Source organism: Capra hircus, chromosome 11 (genome assembly GCF_001704415.2).
Source record: "Capra hircus breed San Clemente chromosome 11, ASM170441v1, whole genome shotgun sequence".
Lineage (NCBI taxonomy): Eukaryota > Metazoa > Chordata > Mammalia > Artiodactyla > Bovidae > Capra > Capra hircus.
Genome location: NC_030818.1, coordinates 25,397,327 through 25,417,231, shown reverse-complemented (window position 1 = coordinate 25,417,231; position 19,905 = coordinate 25,397,327). Strand labels below are relative to the sequence as shown.

The following is a 19,905-nucleotide window of genomic DNA, read 5'->3' as shown; positions in this document are numbered from 1 at the left end:
TGGTTACCACTGTGCAGGGCTTCAGTCAGAGCCCACCTCACCAGGTATCCGGCTCACCTTGCAGCGCTGTTCAGTCCTTACCTTCGAAGCAGCCCCACTGCCAGGGACCAACAATGAAAGTCAGCCATACCCACGGAAATACATGTGGGGGAGAGAAGGCAGATCAAAGCCTCTGTAACCCAAGAATTCCTCAGCAGCTCGGAGTCCCTTAATAATTATGGTTTGGAGATTTGCCAGAAAGCAATACCACTTAGCATGCTGGGTTTAGCAATGAACGTTTTCTGTGTTTGCAGTAGCCTCTGTGCAGAGCAAATAGGCACCTTGAACAAAGGGTAGGATATTTGTGTGTGTATATGAAAGAACCTGCGCTGCCTTCCCCTAGAGTTCGTCTGCACAGAAGAATGCAGCACTCCACTCTGGGCTGGTACCTGTTTAATGAGTAAAGTGGAGAAAGGCTGCACGTCCTGCCCCCATCTCCACCTCTGTGTGTTAAAAACAAAAACCTTTGTTTAACTTGGAATTTTCCAGACTTAGTGAATAAGCCAGATCTTTTTTTTTTTTTTTCCTTGGGTCAGTTTTAGATTTTGGAGTTTTCTGTTTTGAGTGTCTGCTAGCCTTCTAAAAAACCAATACACATCCCAAGGGAAACTGGGAAATGATGGCCAAAGAGGGTAGGAAGCAGGGATTTAGACCAGTGGGAAGATGAAAAACACAAGTCCCAAGCCCTGAGGGGGTAACAAACAGGATTGCTGGAACTGAGGTCTGGACAGCAGTCTGGTGAACCCCCTCCTTGGACCCTGTGTCTTTGTTTGTCCAGTTAGGCATTTATTTGACAAACATTTGTTATTGGGGGAAACGAGAAGAATGGCTTCTTGGATGGAAGTCTGTTAGAGCTGAAGTTTTGTAATTCAAGTGGAAAAGATGGGAAATATTCCAGAAATACAGAGATGGCCAAGTGTGAGGCACATTCAGGAAAGGAATAAATTAGTATACAAGCCTTCATATTCGAGTAGGGGAGTAGGGCAGGGCAGCGAAGGATATTTGGATGAAGCAAGACTCTTGCACATGCAGAGGACAGAAAGTCTGATCCAACCTGCTCCAGCCCAGGGTGGGGCACACTGGGTCATGTAACAGAGCTCCAGGGGAGGCGGCTGGCTTCAGACGCAGCATAGTTCAGGCGCTCAGACAGTGTCCCAGGGACCTGGTTTTTCATAATTTTTCTTCTCTGCTCTTAGGTTGTTTCTGTTTCCAGATAAGCTCTCACTTCCCTTGAAGTTCTAGGATGGCTGCAGTGGCGCTAGCCTTTACATCTTCATTTATTCAAGGCCTGTGTCAGTAGTGTCTCTTCACTTTTAAACGCTTTCTTTTTATTTGGCTGTGGCATGAGGCTTGCAGGATCTTAGTCCTCCACCAGGGATCGAACCTGCACCCCTTGCGGTGCAAGTACAGTCTTAACCACTGGACCACCGAGGAAGTCCCTAAATGCCTTTTTAATGACTACAGTTGGGTTCCAGGCCCATCCTGGAGCTAATCTCTTACATGGTGCCTTGAGTAGCTCAGACCTGGGGCAGGTGCCCATTCCTGGAACAGGAGTGGGAGGTGTCAGCCATGCCCAGACCATGTGGACTAAAGACATGGAAGGGGTGACTCTCCAGGGAAGATCAGGTACAGCTCTCCAGAGAAGGTGAATGGCAGCCAGGCCACAAAACGGCACATGCCCATTGAAACCCGGAGTGCCAGGGCAAAGTATCTGGGTATCGTTTGCACCAGAGAACCAGTAAAAATTTTTGAACAAGTAAGTAACATGATCGGAGCTATACATTAAAGTTAATTCAGCTACAGTTTAATAGCTGCCATGTGCTTAGCACACGGTAGGGCCTCAATAAATATATTTGGAAAGAGAGAGATAAATGGATGAATGGGGGTGGGGAGAGAGAAATGAAAGTTGGGAGCATCCATCAGAGGCCATTGTAATGGTGTGGAAGGGGGGCTAGCAAAGGAAGTTAACGAAAACCCATCAAGAAAACCAAGAAGTTCTATCATCAGGAAACCCACATAAGGAAAAACTCAAGAGGGCGAGGTTGGTCAGCTGTGCCAATCACCATCAAAAGGTCAGGTCAAGGAGTATAAGGATTGAGGAAATGTCGTTAAGTGAGTGTTGAGAGAGAAGGTCCAGTGGTGGGAAGGTCAGAAGCTAGCTTCAAGGAGTTTAAAAGTAAGTACACTATGTAACGGGCTTCCCAGGTGGCTCAGTGGTAAAGAATCTGCCTGCAATGCAAGCAAGACCTGGGTACAATCCCTGTGTTGGGAAGATCCCCTGGAGCAGGAAATGGCAACCCACTCCAGTATTCTTGCCTGGAGAATCCTATGGACAGAAGAGCCTGGTGGGCTACATTCCATGGGGTCACAAAGAGTCAGACATGTAGGCACACACTTTGTAATATCATCTATCTTCCTTTCAAGCCAAAAACAACAAAAAATGCTCCTTAACCTCCACTCATTCTTCACGCAGCACCTAATGCCAACCCTGTGACCTGTCTCCAGCCACAGTGCCCTTTTCTCCTCTGCATCTTTCTGTTCTCTTTCTCCCTCTCCAGGCTGTCTCTCATATAAATATTGACATTACTCCCTTGTCCGAAAACCACATTTCCTAGACCTGGCTCTGCCTTCAAGCTAACGTTTCAAAAGAATCATTAGAGAAATTTTGAAGTTGGGGCGGACAGCAGTTTGAGCTTGTGTTGAATGTCTTCTGTAGAAGACAAGATTATCTATAAGAATGAGTGGTTAGGGAGTAGGATATAGAGACAGGGAAATGGTTGAAGCAATTTATATAGAAGTTCAGCCAGAAATCACCAAAAATAAGTGAAAGAATAGCCAGGGGTGAGAGGGCAGCAAGAGGACAGCTGAGATTAAAAAGCATCAATGGGGACTTCCCTGGTGGTCCAGTGGTTAAGACTCTGAGCTTCTGCTGTTGTGGGTACAGGTTCCATTCATGGTCAGGGAACTAAGATCCTGCATGTTGCATGGCCAAAAAATAGAGCGTGAATGCATAGAGAGCCTAAAGAGCACCCTGCCTCTCTCCAGTGCAGATCAGTGGCTCCCAGTGGAACAGTAGATGGGTTTGGGAAGAGATGGTTATAGAGCACTGTTGAGCCTGGAAGAAGATCAAGCTGATAAGGGAGATGGGTCAAGGAAGAGCATCCCAAACCCAGAGAGCCCAGGATATACATAGAGAGACAAGTGATGGCCTGAGAGAAGGGCAGGTCAAGATGTGGTGAGGATTAGGGTGAAAAGGTAGTTGCAGTGGAAGAAGTCGAAGGTTAAACCATTGTTTCAGGGATATCAGATAGGCCATCCAGTGTAGGAGCCACAGTGGATAGACTATGGTATTTAAATCCCACATCCTTACCCGTGTCTCTGCTTACCTCCTTCCTAAAATGGGGCTCATAAAACCTTCAAAAGATCATTGCAATGAATACACATATGATTGATTTATATGAAGCGCTATACATAATGAGTGCTTCATAAATGTTAGCGTTGATGATACTCATTTAAAAGGGACCAAAAAGCTTAGAATTTAAGATCTTGAAGTCAAAACCATTCTGAGCAATGGCAAGGGCTCATGCTATCGTGGTTGTTGGGAGTTCAGTGAAATGGGAGATGGAGAGTATTGGAATTAAAAAGGATCAAGAATGGTGAAACCAAATACTGGGAGGGATATCTTTATGGATGTTGATATCACCAGCAGAGTGGCAGTGACTCTGTGTCATTGAGAAAGGCCAGGTCTCTATTTATAAGGTTCACAAAAACAGGGAGGTAGTTAGTATGGACCTCAAAAGAAGAGAGATTGTTGAGTGAGAAGAAGGCAAGACTTGTCTAGAAGTGACAGAAGGCGTGAGCTGATCTGTCCACATCAGAGACAGGAAATGAAGAGCCTCTTCTGGAAAGTTAGGAGGATGGCACCTTCTGCCAGGAGGAGAAAGAAGCAAGGGAAGGGTGAGAAATGTGGAAAATTTGCTCACAGTAGAGCAGGTTTTGATTGAGAAGAGCTTCAGAAGGGCTTTTAAGGAAAACCATTCCCCAAGTCCAGGGGCATGTCTGAATCAGGCATGAGGGTGGGGGAGGAAGTGGAAAGGAGGTTCTGGCCGAAATTCCTGGGAAAGCTTGGAGAAGGAGGCTCAGTTCCTCGCCTTGACTGTGAGATGTGTGACCTTACACAAGGTGGCTCAGGACTGTGTGCCGGGCCCCAGAGCCAGACCCCACTCCCTGATGGCCCATCCACATCCCTGGGGGGCAGTCCCCAGTTCTGCAGGCATTTCCCAGCACAGTGCCGCTGGGCCCTCTGACAGAGAGGGACCGGGAGAGCTGGGATTGGGGGGCTTCTGTCTTTAGAGAGAGGACAAATGGCTTTTAAAGAGAAGGAAACAGGACACCAGCAAGCTTCGTGGCTGTGTTCTCTTCCAAGAGCCCTGCTCTGTAATGTAATTGTATTCAGACATTTTTTTTACATGACATCAGAGAATAGCCTCCCTTAAAAGCTTTCATGAAAAAGCATGACTATAAAACAGACTCAGGCAATGAAATGGAAGCCAGACGAATGGGTCTGTGTAATTCGGGTAAAGAGACTTCTCCTTACAGCTTTGTGACCTGATCTCTGCTCTGTGCATAAAACTCTATTTCACGGGCTCCACTTACATATGAGTCTTACCTGGCAGGTGCTTCTAGATGTGAAATGTCTTGCTTTATTACCAAACATGATGAGGTGTAGGAAAACAAGGCCTCCCTCCTCAGTGGCCACTGAGACCACCCTCCTGGGCTTGCTTGCAGCCTTTCTAGTCCTCTAAGCCCTAAATCTCTGTCCCTGTGTGAGCCAGTAGCCTCAGCAGGGAGGGAGAGCTGGCCTCTCTTCCCTCTTTGCCCTTTTAATCCCTGTGTACACCCTCATCTGTCCGTCTACACCTCATGTCCTGGGGAGCAGTACTCACTGGAGAGCCCCATTCTCACCTATCCCTTTTATTTAAAGCCACAGAGGTATGGAAGTCAATTGCCCACCATCCTCTGTCCTTGGCACACCCTCTGGCTTCATCCCCAAAGAGTCTTTGCTGTTTTGGATTTTTTTTTTTTTTTAATTAAAGTGAAATTCACATAACATACAATTAACCATTTTAAAGTATACTGTTCAGTGGCATTGAGTAATCCATGATATTGTGCAACTGTCTCCACCCTCTGGTTTCAGAACATTGTCATCACTCCCCCCAAAAAATCCCGTATCCATTAAGCAGTCACTCCCTGTCATAACCTCCCCCCCAGCTCCTCGTAACCACTAATCTGCTTTCTGTGTCTATGAATTTTCCTATGCTGGATATTTCATATAAATGGAATCATATATGGCCTTTTATGCCTGCCCTTTTCTCTAGGCATAATGTTCACTGGGGGCTTCCCTGGTGGCTCAGATGATAAAGAATCTGCCTGCAGTGCAGGAGACCTGGGTTTGATCCCTGGGTTGGGAAGATCCCAAATTTTTAATCTGAATTATACCAATATTCCCTGAATATTCATTGGACGGACTGATGCTGAAGCTGAAGCTCCAGTACTTTAGCCACCTGGTGCAAAGAGCCAGCTCATTGCAAAAAACCCTGATGCTGGGAATGATTGAGGGCAAGAGGAAAAGGGGGTGACAGAGAATGAGATGGTTGGATGGCATCACTGACTCAATGGACATGAGTTTGAGCAAACTCAGGGAGATAGTAAAGGACAGGGAGGCCTGGCTTGCTGCAGTCCGTGGGGTCACAAAGAGTCAGACAAGACTTAGCGACTGAACAGCAACAATACCAACATTAATAAATTTTCGTCAAGAAATTATTTTCCAGTGTAACTCCATCAAGCCAGTTTAATACCTTGACCAATTTCCTGTATAGAGCAGTTAAAATCTTCTAGTGTTCTCCCTTATTTTCTTAAGTATCAACTCTTTTACCTATATATTTGGCAATGAAGGTTTGCCTTTTCGGTCGAAAATTTTAGTACGAGTTTTACCATACCTGGTTTTGTTTGTTTCCACCAAGTCACATTTTCCCCCATAGTTGTTATTATCATTGTTTGCTGTTTTCAGCATCACCAACAAAATGACTTCTTTGGTCGGCTATGATGAATTTTATCTTGTGCTATTTAGCCATTATCAGTTTAGTTTTATGTTGATTGTTGTTACCAGTAACAGTCATAGCAAGACCAAAACATCCTCAAGGTCAAAAACAACCTGCTTCTTCCCAGAGTACCTCCTCCTCTTAATCCCTCCTCCCACCCTCCCCATGGAAGAGCTGATACTGAAGGCAAAGGAGCTGTTCTAAGCAGTGGCCTCTAGAGTCTTAAAACCCTTAAGACCCACACGCTCTTCCTAGCAGCTCAGTTAAATCCATCCTGCGAACAGTTTGATCTTTTCTCCTTTTTAGTTGCTCGAAACCCAGAGCGTGAAGTCTCTTGAATGATCATTGCTTCCTTGGCTTGTTCTTAAAAAGAAAGGTTATCTGTGTCCTCTCCCTTCCCTTCCCTCCTCCTCCCCCTCCCCAGGCTTCTCCAGCCTCAGCCTCACCTCCCCTAGCCCAGGGTCTTGGTGGCAGGCAGTTCCGATGCCTTTGGGAGCTGGACAGTACTTCCGGGGAGGGTGCTGGGGAATGATGGTCACAGATAGGAAAGGCCTTGGATGACCTGGGAGTGAACTCAATTTCAAGACACAAAATCCCCAGGAACTTTTAAATCACAGGCACTTATATTTTGAGCAGTGTTTATAAATCTTAAAATCACTTTGTGAGTTTAGGAGTCATTTATTCGTTGTTTTGTAAAGAATCCTCCTGCAATGCAGGAGACCTGGGTTTGATCCCTGGGTCGGAAAGAGCCCCTGCAGAAGGGAATGGCAGCCCACTCCAGTATTCTTGCCTGGAGAATTCCATGGACAGACGGGCCCGACGGGCTACAGTCCATGGGGTCACAAAGAGTCAGACACAACTGAATAAGTCTTTCACTTTTCACTTCTGCTCATTGTATTACCAAGGACTCTCTTTGTTCTGTTTAGAGCCATAAAAGCCTGGGAATGAGGAGTGGACATCTAAAGAGGTGCTTTCTGGATTTGGGAGAAGGCAGGAGGTGATAGTGGGAAGGTTCTCAGGAGAGAAGAATGACCATCCTGGATGATTCTTTTTCTTCTTTTTTTTAAATGTAGCTATTTGTTTGTTAACTGCACTGGGTCTCAGTTGTGGGATCTTTGATCTTCGTCATGGCATGTGGGATCTAGTTCCCTAGGATCAAACCCAGGCCCTCTGCAATGGGAGCTCAGAGTCTTAGCCTCTAGACCATGAGGGAAGTTCCACCATCCTGGATGTTTCTGGTTTCAAATTTCTAGTCATTAGATACACACCCAGACCATCCTTATCCTCCACCTTCCGTGTCCCACCAGTGTTTTAGGGGAGCTGGGCAGTCCCCCATCTGAGGGCCAGAGAAGCCTCACAAAGAACTCAGAAGGAGCTAGTCAGTCCTGAGCACTCAGGCTGAGAAGAAATTCCCTGTAAAAGAAAGAAATTCCAACAGTGAAATAAAGCAGAGAAAGCTAGAGTAACTTCAGGGAAAGGGAAATTGCAAGGTCCAAGCTGGTGAGTGAGACATGTGGAAGGTACCTGCAGAGCCACGGAACTCTGCCCAGGCAGAGGAAGAGGAGGCTGGTGGAAGAAGGGATCTCAGGTTGCCCAACCTCTCCGCCCCCCCCTAAAGGACTTCCCAATCTCTAGACACCCTCTTTGTACCCCTGCTTCCATCGAAGTCTCTCCTGCCTGCCCTCACTGGCTCCCTAGGCAGGGAGATGGGTGTCAGATTACCCCTTCTGGGAGGAGAGCTTTGGGGTGAGTGACAGTGTAGAGAGGATAAAACACACAAGGTGCTCACTTTCCACGAAGAGGCAGGGGTGATTGCCCACTTTGGGAGGCTCAGCAGAATGAAACCAACAAGGAGCAGGCCAAGTGCCGGGGATGCTAGAGACAACCTGGTTCTCCTGAGGCCCAGAGACTGACTTAGCACATTTCACAGGAGGGGCCTGCCATGATTTGTCCTCGCTGGACGGAGGAATGCCAGGTGTGGGCCCAGTGCCATCATGCAGAGCCTCTCTGGTCTGGATCCAACTCAGTCCTCTCCCTGGGGCCCTGTCACCCACCAGGGCCCCAGGGAGACGCCTTGGTTACCCTGCTCTGGAAGAGCCACGGACAAAGCCCGTGTTCGACTTACTCTTCCTGCTGACCTTGGCAGGGCACCACAAGAAACAGGACTGAGTATCACACACATAACTGCAGTCCCTGGAAAGGAGATGCAGTGGGGGCCGCTCCCCTCTCCTCAAGATGCAAGCCTCTAGGAGGGCCGGGTCTTGCCCATAGCACTGCTGCCTGAGGGTGATATTTGTTTAAATCCATGTCTTATTCTTTGGTGTGGTTAGAAGTGAACAAATGCAAGTATTTTTATAAGCTTTGAGCCAAGGACACTGTTAACCAGCTGTAATTTATCAACCCCTTGTTGGTAAAGTGTAGCCCTACTGAATAAGTGCACACTTTTAGGAAATGCTTATTTCCTAATGTTTTCATTCATGTTGACTATATCCATTTTTTAAATCGGGCTGAGGGGAGGAAAATACATATGTATGGGCTTCCCAGGTGGTGCTAGTGGTAAAGAACCCACCTGCCAATGCAGGAGACTTTAGAGATACATGTTTGATCCCTGGGTCAGGAAGATCCCCTGGAGGAGGGCATGGCAACCCACTCCAGTATTCTTGCCTGGAGAATCCCCAAGGATAGAGGAGCCTGGAGGGCTAAGTCCATAGGGTCACAAAGAGTTGGACAGGGCTGAAACGACTTAGCACGCAGGCATACATACATACATATATTTACCCAGTGATTTGAGGTGGACCCACATTTTCTAAATTGTCGTTTTTTTAACTTTAAAAATAAAGGGTTTTAAATTTTTTTTTTTTTAATGGAAGCAAAAATTTGCTGCAGTATCTCTAATTTCACGATAGGTCACCAGGAAATGTGTGTATTAGGCACATGACTGTATCCGTGGGGATCTCCATCTTTGGGAACTGGGTCTGTAGGAACTTTTGGGAACCCAGGCCCTCTGTGCCATATGAAAATAGCTGGAAAATTAAGAAAAAGCAAATTACTAATATTTGAAAGATTTTTTTCCCCCGAACTATTTTTAGAACTTCAAACGATGGTATTTTTATCCTTTCCCTTCAGAACTGGAAAATGTTTCCACTTCCAGACAGAAAGGGCTCTGTAGCAGACTGTTCATCTCACGTGACTGAGTTCCATGTGCTGCCCCACCTCTGCCCAGAGAGCTGGGAGTGGAGGGTGCGCCTAGGGATTGCCTTCCAGAAAGGGGAGATGAGGAAATGAGGTCTTCCTGGTCTCCCCCAAAGAGAGGCTGCTGCTTCCTGATGAGCACTGAGAGTTCCATCCCTCCCTCCCTCCATTTACTTGCAGAGACTTCACGGAAGGGACTCTGCAGTTGCGCAGGGTTGTGGGGGAGGTTAAAGCAGGGTTTCTCAGCCTCAGCACAGTTGACATTTCAGAGAGGGGGCTGTCCTGGGCATTATGGGATGTTTAGCAGCATTCTTGGCCTCTACCCAGCACATGCCAATAGGATCACCTCCTTTGAATTGGGACAACCAGAAATGAGTTGGGTCCCAAGGGCCAAGAAGGCCTGGCCAAGTCAGGATGAGGAACATCTGTCAGACAGGGAATGATGAGGAAACAAAGCCATGAGAGGTGGAGGGAGAGGGGCGTGGGGCTGATGTGAGGAGAGGCCTTTGATCGTGGGTCTCATCTATAAGACAAGGGGCTGGCGGGAGGCCTGCTGCCCTCGTGGGTACCCTAGTGTCAGCATCGCAAGCCCACATGCCTGCAGGGGTGAGGTGGGAGGCAGTATGGTGGTCCCAGACAGGGCACACAGATGCCCCCTGTAGTGCGTGTCCGCTTCTCTGCTCCAGGCAGCATATTAAGCTGCAGACCTAGAGATACTAAGTTCCGATTTTCTGAACTTTCAAAAGATGATGGACACTTGGATTTTTATGAAAAATCTCCCTGGTTTTTAAAAAACTTTATGAGCTATTCCAAACCTGTGTGAAGACCCAATAGTCCATCTGCACCCCTGCTGGGTACTTCTGCTGGGTCCCTTGGGGCCTGGGAACCCCTGAGCTGTGTGCCTTTGGTTGGGTTCTGCCTCCACGTGTCCTGTCTTTTAAACAGTGGTTTTCAGGGTCAAAAGAAAAAGACATAGGAGGAGGGAGAGGGGTCTACCTGGGCCAGCTGAAGTCTGAGTTCCCGGCCAGACTTAGTACCATGGGCCAGTTGGGAGTGAGGGGAGGGGCTGGCTGTCATCCAGGGCACGACGTCCAGCAGTGGACGCGTGGGCAGTGGTCTCAGTGACTGCTGGGGCTGCCCTTGGGAGCACCGACCGACACATGGGCTTCTTCTTCTTTGATGAAATTTTCAAAATATTCAGATAAAGAACAGAGACTAATACCACAGATACCATGTTCCCCGACCCAGATTTTCTGCTCGGTTCATCAGAGCCACCGGAGGGGCCAGCCTGACTCTGTTCCTTAGGACAGAACCTTCCTCTGGGTCATTGGTCTGAGGTTGGGGGCATGTGGGAGCTGTTATGTGGTAAAGTCTGAGATGATGACCTCTGATAGTTTAAGAAGTTCTCTCACTGACTGAGGTGCCTAGAAGTCCCGCCTCTGAGCCCTTGCTACTGGAGAGTGGAGAACCTGGGCTCTAGGGGTCAAGGGTCAGCCGAGGCAGGGGCCAGCTGAGGCTCCTGGAGCCCCTGCAAGAGTTGAACGTCAGAGTCAGCAGCTGAGCCAGGCTTTGGTCCCATGGTTGTTTCTCGTGACTAGTTACAATACTGGCTCTTGACCTCCTGAGGGGATGTGAAGAAATCCATGGAGAAGACTAGAAATGAGGAAGTTGGTCTGGAAACAGCCTGATGAAGCCTTAAAATATTTTCACTCAGAAAAAAGAAAGCACAGTTGTACTCACTCAGCTCTGCCCATCCCCCTCCCCCACCACCAAACCTGCCCTAGACTGTCTGCCCCTCCATCTTCACCTCCAGCTCCCCCAAACCTGCCTCCTCAACAGGCCGGTCTAGTCTCCCTACTCCTCCTCTTCATCCCAGTGGTGCTTGTCCTCTGACCCTCATCTGCGCAAGTTTCTCCTCTCTGAAGCCCCCCCTTCTCCCACCCCGCACTCTTTCTTTTTTCCCTTTTCTGTCCTTTCATGACGGCTAGTAATGGTATAATCAGTCCGCGTTGTGCACCATCTTGGACTATTTCCTGACACTTCATTTGTGTCAGCTTGCCTCTGACTAAACTGTTTGCTCTCTGAGAGAAGGGCCTGGAATTTTCCTCATATTTCTCATAGCTTCCCCTCTCCCTTTCCCATTCCCTCAACAAAACCCCTATCTGGTGATCAACAAGTATTTGTGGGGAGATAAAAGCTTGAATTGATGGGTAAATGGATGGTGAGGGGAATTGGGTGGATGGCAGGGTTGAGGAGTTTTCCACAAATGCCTGACAGGATTCTCTAGAGCTGCAGGGAGGGAGAATCCAACTCCTCAACCTTTGCTCAGCATTTCCTGGGCTGACTTGACCTCTCTTGGAAAGGACTGGGAAGGAGGCTTGACCAATGGTCTTAGTCTCAAAGGCATCTCCCTCATAATACTTTATGATCAGACGGTAGGTTTCTAATCCATGGTCTGAATTGGTTTTCATGGTTGGCAACACAGAAAAAAATCCATGTCAGCATTTTCATTTTAATCAGTACAGTTGGAAATTACCCCAAACCTGGCTAGAAACGAAAGATCACTTGTCTTAGTTGGGACATTGACTAAGCTACGACTTTGAATGATCCAGCACGCTGGGTGAAGCCTGGGTCTTCAGCTTCCAGCCCCAAGGTGGGCCTCTTCATGGAGGTGGGGAAGAAGACAGCAGGGGAGCAAGTCACATGGCTTTTGATCCTCCTCGCCTTGGCAGGAGACCTTGATATGGCCAGGGCAGTAGTGAGAGGAGGTCTGTGCCGCAGCAGCCCTGCAGCCTCTTGTCTGCTGTCCTCCCCTGCTATCCAGTTGAGTTATCCATTCTTGAGCATGGAAAGCGTAGGATTAACCAGTTCTAAATGCCCATTTGTTGGGCTTCCAACTCGCTTCCAAATGACTGTTAATCCAGTCTGCCTTGCATAGGCGCCCCCAGACACGTGTGTACCAGCACCCCTTCCCCACCTGAAGCACTCCCTAAGCCAGTGCAGGGAGTCTTGGAGGTGATTTATTCCCCCACGCTGACCTCTCCCCTTGGCTCCTGCGGCTCTTGGGATCCAGACCACTCCACTGATTCCTCACGGTTTCCTGAGTGTTTGCCTGACCTTCCCATCTAGACCACCAGCTTCCTGAGGACAGGACAGGACGTGTCAGTCTCTTGCTTTGCTTTCTACAGTACTTAGCATATCACTGGCTCAAAGCAGACCATTAGCTCCTATTTCCTGATTGTCTGGTGAAGGGCCAGGCAGAGTCCCAGCTCCTCTAGGAATCCTTCTTGAGCCTTCTTTCCACCTTCTGACCAACCATTCACCTCTGCAGAGCCCTCCAGCACCTGAGAACTAGGCCCTACAAGCATGTATGAGGCTCTAGACATTTGTCCAGTCCCCTCAGTAGACTGGCCCTTTCCAGTCAGACTCTGGTCAGGCTTCCTCCGAGCAACCAGAACCAACTTGAGCACATAGCAGATTTTTTTTTTTTAACATCCTAGTCTTACTGAGATATAGCATACATATACCATACAAGTCACCCATTTAAAGAGTACAAGGCAATGTTTTTTAACATACTCATGGAATAATGCAATCATCAGCACAATTTTAACATATTTTCATCACTCCAAAGAAAAATACCACAACCTACCCTTATTAGGTTCCTCTATATTAGTTGACTGTGGCTACTGTAACAAATGACCACAAACTTGGTGGTTTAAAACAACACTGATTTATTGTCTCACAGTTCTGGAGACCAGAAGTCAGAAAATACGGTGTCAGCTGGGCCACACTCCTTCTGCGGGTGCTAGGGAGGAATCTAGTCCTTGCCTCTTCCAGTTTCTGGAGGCTGTCAGCATTTCCTTGCTAGGATCACTTTAGCCTCTGCCTGTCTTCGTATCACCTTCTCCTTTCTCTGTGTGTGTTACGTGTATGTTAGTCACTTAGTTGTGTCTAACTCTTTGCAACGCCATGGACTGCAGCCCACCAGGCTTCTCTGTCCATGGAATTCTCCAGGCAAGAATACTGGAAAGGGTTGCCATTCCTTCTTCAGGGGATCTTCCTGACCCAGGGTTTGAACCCAGGTCTCCTGCATTGCAGGCAGATTCTTTACCATCTGAGCCACCAGGGAAGCCCTTCTTTCTATGTGTGTCTACTGTCAATCCCCCTCCCCCTTATTAGGACAATGGTGATGATATCTAGGGGCCACCCATACAGGATCATACAGGATTATCTCCTCATCTAAGTATCATCAACCAGATCACATCTATAGAGACTGTTTTTATAAGTAAATTAACATTCACAAGGTCCAAGGACTTTATATAGGTATCTTTTGGGAGACCATTTTTCAGCCTTCCACACTCTCCATGCACCACCCCCCCCATAAAATACATCATATAGCAAAAGATATGTCAAATTTAAGTGTACATGTGTACAAGTTTTAGTATATTCATAAGGTTGTACAACCATCAACCCTATCTGATTCCAGAACATTTGCATCAGCTTAAAAAGAAACACTATATCCATCAGCAGCCATTCCTCATTCTCCCTATTCTCCCACCCCTGGCAACCGCTACTACTTTTCTGTCTGTCTGATTTGCCTGTTACGAACATCTTATATGAGTGGGATCATACAATATGTGATCTTCTGTGCCTGGCTTCCTCACTTAGCATGTTTTCCAGGTTCATCTGCATTATAGCACGTATCGGTACTGCATCCCTTTTTATAGCTGAATCGTATTCCATTGTTTGGATGTACCACATTTATTTATCCCTTCATTGGTTCATGAACATTTTGGTCTCCACTTATTTGCTTTTATGAATAATGGTCCTATGAACATTCATGTCCATGTTTCTGTGTGGACATATGTTTTTAGGTATATGTGTATGTCTAAGAGCTGGAGAGACTTTCAGACAGTCAGTTTTCCAAAGTGGCTGGCACCATTTTACATTCCTACTAGCAATTTATGAAAGTTTTAATTTTTTCGCATCTTTTACCAAAACTTGGTATATGTCTTCTTGATTAAAGTTACACTAGTAAGTATGAAGTGGTTTCTCATTGTGGTTTTGATTTGTATTTCCCTGATAACTAATGATGCTAAGCATCTCTGCATGTGCTTATTGATCATCTGTATATCTTTTCTAGGGAAATGTCTGTTCAGACCCTTGGCACATGTTTTAACTGGATTATTTGTCTTTTTATGATTGGGTTTTAAGAGCTTCCCTGATAGCTCAGTTGGTAAGGAATCCACCAGCAATGCAGGAGACCCCGGTTCAGTTCCTGGGTCGGGAAGATCTGCTGGAGAAAGAATAGGCTACCCACTCCACTATTCTTGGGTTCCCTTGTGGCTCAGCTGGTAAAGAATCCGCCTGCAATGTGGGAGACCTAGGTCCAATCCCTGGGTTGGGAAGATCCCCTGGAGAAGGTAAAAGCTACCCACTCTAGTATTCTGGCCTGTACAGTCCCTGGGGTCACAAACAGTCGGACACAACGGAGCGACTTTCACTTTCACTTTTACTTTTCACTTTCACTTTATGTATTTTAGATACAGACCCCTTGTATGTTCTTTAGTTCTGTGAATTTTCTTTCCACTTTCTTAATAATGTCCTTTGAAGTATAAAAGTTTTCAATTTTGATGAAGTCTAATTTTTCTTTTGTTGCTGGTGCTTTTGATGTCATGTTTAAAAAGCCATTTCCTACTCGTATATTTCTCTGAGTTTTGTAGTTTCGCTTGTTAGCTTTAGTTTTGATGTATTTTGAGTTAATTTCCACGTATGCTGTGAGGTAGGGGCATGGTTTCATTCGCATGTGAATATTCAGTTGTCTTTGCTCCCTTGGTTTAAAAGACTGTTCCTCCCCCAGCCAGTTGTTTTGAAACCCTTGTCAAAAATCAATTGGCTGTAATTGTGAGAACTTATTTCTGGACACTCAATTCTATTCCATTTGATCTATATTATGTCTATCCTTATGCCAGTTTCGAAATGAGGAAGTGTGGGTCCTCCAGTTCTGTTGTATGTTTCCAGATTGTTTTGGCTATTCCAACACACAACAGATTTCTCCGACACGCTTGTTGCTTGGTCACTTGCTTTCTTGCTTCCTTGAGAGACACCTGTTGAGAGCCTGGCTGGTCTGCAGGGTTAGGTTGAAAATCCCTTTCCCTCCCCTTCAGCCTCCCCTTCAGAAGGCATTCAGCCAGTAGAGACTGGGCTGCTCTGGCTGAGCTGTCTTAGTCCAGGGTAAGGTAGTAAAAGAAGGAACTTCGAAAGCTGCATCTGGCCCCTCAAGCAGGAGGTCTAAGTCCATCTAATCCCCCCCTCACCCCATCCCAGCTCCCCTTCCTCGTCTCTCCTCACCTGGCGGGGTCGGTGTTTGGATGGTTATAATTCTAGTAGATTCACTTCCAGACAACACACCAGCTCTCCTCTAAAGCTTCAGTCATTCCTGGCACTTTCTAAGCATGATGCCCAGATACATGGTGAAGGACAGGGGACATCGGTCCTCAGGTGGGGCATGTGCAACAGTCTGGCCTTCCTGGTGGCATCTCTGATCACTTCCGAGTGGTCTTCATGGACCCATTGGGAATGTTGCACGAGCTGCAGGCACTGGTTTTGCTGGTGGATGAAACTATGTTCTTCCCTATAGAGCTTTCAGTCCTTGCCTTAAGGAGACAAAAAGAAGAGTCGGGGCAGGGAGGGATAAGTGGTGAATCAGAGGGAAGATTTTTCTGGAAGGTTTCAAGAGAAGCTGACCTGATGCTGATGCCACAGTATAGAGGACTTACAGCTTTGACCCTTTCTTCAAAATATGACCCCGAGGTGGGAGCTCTTTTTAATGCATGAAAAGTGAAAGTCTCAGTCATGTCTGACTCTTTGCAATCCTATGGACTATGCAGTCCATGGAATTCTCTAGGCCAGAATACTGGAGTAGGTAGCCTTTCGCTTCCCCATGGGATCTTCCCAACCCAGGGATTGAGCCCAGGTCTCCCACATTGCAGGTGGATTCTTTACCAACTGAGCTATCAGGGAAGCCCCACTTTTAATGCATAAAAATAATAAAACTGAGTCTGACTTCCTCATCTCAATGGGGTACTGGGAGTGTTTCTCCAAGGCTTCCCTGCAGGATGGGCGTGGCCTGTGACTGAAAGATACTTATTAGCTCAGTGCCACCACTGCTAACTGTGAAGTTCTGGACCCGTTACCCAACCTCTGTGAGCACACCTTCCTCATTTATTAAATAAGGATACCTCCCTTCTGGTGGTGGGAGAAGCAAGGGTTCAAATAAAAGGAAAGTCTCTGTTATTATCGACTTATTGATTGCTTTCTTTGTGGCTGTCCCTGTGTTAGTATTCAAACCAAATCAAGTGGGGTAAACAAAGTTTCTTAATCTCCAGAGTCATAAACTGGAATGTTCTGAGCATCTGCTGTGTGTTTCATTGTATGCTAGTCTGCATGTATATTTTCAGTCTTTGGGGCTTGAAAGATGCCAATTAATGGTATCCTCTTACAGACTCTAAAGTAGTTGAGAACTACACAGGGGAGTCAGCAGAGATAAAAAATAGAGATTGTATCATAGGCAAAGCCTAGACCAACACATGGCTCAGACCTGCAGCCAAAAATGCACCTTCACACCTCCCCTCAACTTTTTCTGTTTCCCAGTTTGAAGCCTGATGCCACGCTGCAGAGCCTAAGGGGCAGGTGTCCTGGGGGATTGATTTCGGGCTCTGAAGATGGCAACATTGGTCCTTGGGCTGCTTCTGTGAGCCCAGGCTCCACTTCATGGGCCCTGTGTAGTGCTGGCCCTGATGGAGGGTCATCAGCTCTGTTACTCTTACCATGAAGAACTACATCTCAGGAATGCTGCTACTAGTTCTCCAAATCTGCACTCTGCATACACCATTGCTGTCAATTCCAGTTTCTTTATAGCCACTTAAAGCTCTCTGACTGTATGCAAGTGAGATAACCTAACTGTGCCTGGATTCCTCATCCGTGAATTAGGAAAGGTCACACCCAACCCAGAGGATGTTGAAGGACTGGAGAGAAAGGGCCTGGTTAGGGGACTGGCACTTAACAGGTCCCCAGAGGCTGGCTCAACACGCTAGGGAACTTGGCTTTCTATTCCAGACTCTGAGGCTTCTCCCTGTGTGTTGAGCAAGTCTCTCTGGGGGCCAAATGGTCAAGGACAAGGTCTGTGGGCTGCAGTGAAGATGTGGATTTGAGAAAGATGAAGTTTCAGTAGAAGTGGGTCATTGAAAAACAAGCATTGGTGTATGGATGGGTCTGCAGAAATGTATTGTCTGTGTGGCAAGATTTCAGTCCCACATTTCAGGCCTGCTCTAGGTTGGTGGTAGAAGGCACAGGGTTGTTAACGGAAGTGTCAATGCCCTGAGCCTCCCTTCAAATCCATATTTAGGACTGTCTAAAAATCCTAAAAGATGATGCTGTGAAAGTGCTGCACTCAATATGCCAGCAAATTTGGAAAACAGCAGTGGCCACAGGACTGGAAAAGGTCAGTTTTCATTCCAACCCCAAAGAAAGGCAATGCCAAAGAATGCTCAAACTACTGCACAATTGCACTCATCTCACACACTAGCAAAGTAATGCTCAAAATTCTCCAAGCCAGGCTTCAACAGTACATGAACCATGAACTTCCAGGTGTTCAAGCTGGGTTTAGAAAAGGCAGAGGAACCAGAGATCAAATTTCCAACATCCATTGGATCATCAAAAAAGCGAGAGTTCCAGAAGAACATCTACTTCTGCTTTATTGACTATGCCAAAGCCTTTGACTGTGTGGATCACAACAAACTGTGGAAAATTCTGAAAGAGATGGGAATATCTGACCTGCCCCCTGAGAAATCTGTATGCAGGTCAGGAAGCAACAGTTAGAACTGGACATGGAACAACAGACTGGTTCCAAATCAGGAAAGGAGTACATCAAGGCTGTATATTGTCACCCTGCTTATTTAACTTATATGCAGAGTACATCATGAGAAATACTGGGCTGGATGAAGCACAAGCTGGAATCAAGACTGCCAGGAGAAATATCAATAACCTCAGATATGCAGATGACACTACCCTTATGGCAGAAATTGAAGAACTAAAGAGCCTCTTGATGAAAGTGAAAGAGGAGAGTGAAAAAGTTGGCTTAAAACTCATCATTCAGAAAACGAAGATCATGGCATCCGGTCCCATCAGTTCATGGGAAATAGATGGGGAAACAATGGAAACAGTGACAGGCTTTATTTTGGGGGGCTCCAAAATCACTGCAGATGGTAACTGCAGCCATGAAGTTAAAAGATGCTCCTTGGAAGAAAAGTTTTGACCAAGTTAGACAGCATATTAAAAAGCAGAGACGTTACTTTGCCAAACAAAGGTCCATCTAATCAAAGCTATGGTTTTTCCAGCAGTCATGTATGGATGTGAGAGTTGGACTATAAAGGAAGCTGAGCACCGAAGAATTGATGCTTTTGAACTGTGGTGTTGGAGAAGACTCTTGAGAGTCCCTTGGACTGCAAGGAGATCCAACCAGTCCATCTGGAAATCAGTCCTGAATATTCATTGGAAGAACTGATGCTGAAGCTGAAACTCCGACACTTTGGCCACCCGATGCAAAGAGCTGACTCATTTGAAAAGACCCTGATGCTGGGAAAGATTGAAAGCAGGAGGAGAAGGGGACCACAGAGGATGAGATGGTTGGATGATATCACCGGCTCAACAGACATGAGTTTGAGTAGGCTCTGGAAGTTGGTGATAGACAGGGAAGCCTGGCGCGCTGCGGTCCATGGGATCGCAGATAGTCGGACACAACTGAGCAACTGACTGAACTGAACTGAAGGCAAAATGGTGAAGTAAGCAATGGTTTCCCCAAGACACCCGCTTCCTTTTTCTGTGCCCCATTCTACTCTTTCAGCGCCCTTCCCATAGTCAGCTAAGAAGATGAGTGTCTGAAAACTGAATTCAGTCTAACACAGAGGGCAGTGGACTGTGAGCTAATTCCAGCCCCCCACCTGCCATTGGGGAGCTTCCCAGGTGGCTCAGTAGTAAAGAATGTGCCTGCCAAGTGGGAGACACGGGTTCAAGCTCTGGGTTAGAAAGATCCCCTGGAAAAGGAAATGGCAACCCACTCCAATATTCTGCCTGGGACATCCCATGGACAGAGGTGCCTGGTGGGCTACAGTCTATAGGGTTGCAAAGAGTCTGAAATGACTTAGCAAAACAACTTGTCATTGTACAGCCTGTGAACTGTGAATGGCTTTTACATTTTTTTAATGGTTGGGAAAAAAAAAGAATATTATTTGTTGATACCTAAAAATCACATGAAAGTCCAATTTTATTGGAATATAAAGATTTATTGGAACCTAGTAGCCACAACCATTTGTTTACATATTGTCTATGGCTGCTTTCCGCAGAGTTAACTGTGACAGAGACCATAAGGCTTGCAAAGTTGGGACGTCCCTGGTGGTCCAGTGGCTAAGACTGCCAGTGCAGGAGGCCCAGGTTCGATCCCTGGCCAGGGAACTAGATCCCACGTACCACCACTAAGACCTGGTGCAGCCAAACAAATAAATATTAAAAAGAC

At 46.7% G+C, this 19,905-nt stretch overlaps 1 protein-coding gene across 2 annotated transcripts in view; it reads left to right on the top strand.

Moving 5' to 3' along the window:
- The window catches only part of THADA (THADA, armadillo repeat containing), a 328,090-nt gene that overhangs the window by 305,250 nt on the left and 2,935 nt on the right, over positions 1–19,905 (top strand). The window lies entirely within an intron of this gene.